We start from the raw sequence: 1483 nt of genomic DNA, 5'->3' as shown, positions 1-1483 counted from the left end.
CTTCTATGTTTTAAAGTTCTCATTGTAGAGGTCTGTTAGCTCCTTGGTTAGATTTATTCCTGGGACTATTTTCCTGATTTCTTTCTCAGCAGATTCATTATTAATGTATAGGAAAGCTAATGACTTTTCTATCTTCATTTTGTATCCAGCTACTTAGCTGAGTTTATTAGCTCTAATAGCCTTCTGGTGGAGCTTTTTGAATCTACTAAATATAGTATCATATCATCTTCAAACAGTGATAATTTGACTTCTTCCTTTCCTATTTTTATCCTTTTTATTTCCTTCCTTTGTCTAATTGCTCTGGCTAGAATTCCTGGTAAAAATGTGGAATGCTTTGTTAATTTGTGTGTCATCTTTGCATGGGGACAATGCTAATCGTCTCTGTATTATCTCAATTTAATGTGTACTACTGAAACAAGCACAGGCTGAATGGTTTCATCTAGCCATTATATGTGCATTTCAGAGTTACAAGCTCATTATGTAGATGCTATTTGTTATTCCTTTTTGTTTTTCTTCCACTTCTGTATGTTTTGTCACAACTTAAATTTTACATATGTCTAGCAGTTTGCCACACATTTATATTTAATTTTCCTTATAAAGAATCATGTTTGAATTGGATAAGATAAACATGAGTAAGTTTGTATTGAAGAATAAAGGTATATATGTGTGTGTATATATATATATATATATATATATATATATATATATATGTATTTATATACATATGTGTATATATATATATGTATTTATATACATATGTGTATATATATGCACATATATACATATATATTTATATATTCTACTTCAATTAATTAAAAATTAAGTTTTGTGCTTATGATTTAAATTATTTTACTATGTGTCTGCATGCACATATTTATATGGTTATATTGTATTTAAGTATTATGTTCTGTAATATTTAGTTATATGCTAAGTAATATGCTGTGTTTATATTCTTGGAATACTTTTTCTTGTTGCAAATATACATTTTGGAGTTATTTTGATGGAAGTGTATGTTAAGACCTTAGTTTTGTTAATGCTTGCAAAATTGTCATTTAATATAAGTTTTATAACCTGTAAAAGCATATTTGGTATGTTTCAGTTTATTCATTCTTACAAAAATATAATGTTGGATATCTTTGGTTTGAATTTCAGAACTCCTTAAAATACTTTTCTAGAAATAGGATTATTTGATAAAATTCTGGTCATTTAGTATCTGAATTTTTAAATTTGATGTATTATACTAAAATTATCTAAATAATTGATACATATACCAGTAGCATTTGAGCGAGCCCAAATTATACCCTCCTTTACAATAATGAATATAATAAATTCTTTAAATTTTTTGTGTGCTACTTAATCAGCACTATTTTACTTTTTTTCTCTTTGCATTTCTATAATTGTTGATGAGACTTTTTTTTCCCCACTTCTGGGTATTAAACTAAGGGTCAGAGCCCTTAGGCATGCTAGGCAAGCATTCTCAATC

The 1483-nt window shown here is 27.3% G+C and overlaps 1 non-coding gene across 1 annotated transcript; it reads right to left on the bottom strand.

The window, feature by feature from the left end:
- Window positions 1-318: 318 nt before the first annotated feature.
- On the bottom strand, window positions 319-422 carry LOC125616445. The gene has a single exon (XR_007347075.1). It is a non-coding gene; the product is annotated as a U6 spliceosomal RNA (small nuclear RNA).
- Window positions 423-1483: the final 1061 nt, after the last annotated feature.

The sequence above is a fragment of the Marmota marmota genome, unplaced genomic scaffold (assembly GCF_001458135.2).
Source record: "Marmota marmota marmota unplaced genomic scaffold, marMar, whole genome shotgun sequence".
NCBI classification, from domain to species: Eukaryota; Metazoa; Chordata; class Mammalia; order Rodentia; family Sciuridae; genus Marmota; species Marmota marmota.
The sequence above is the reverse complement of the archived record's forward strand: the minus strand, read 5'-3'. Positions and strand labels throughout refer to the sequence as shown.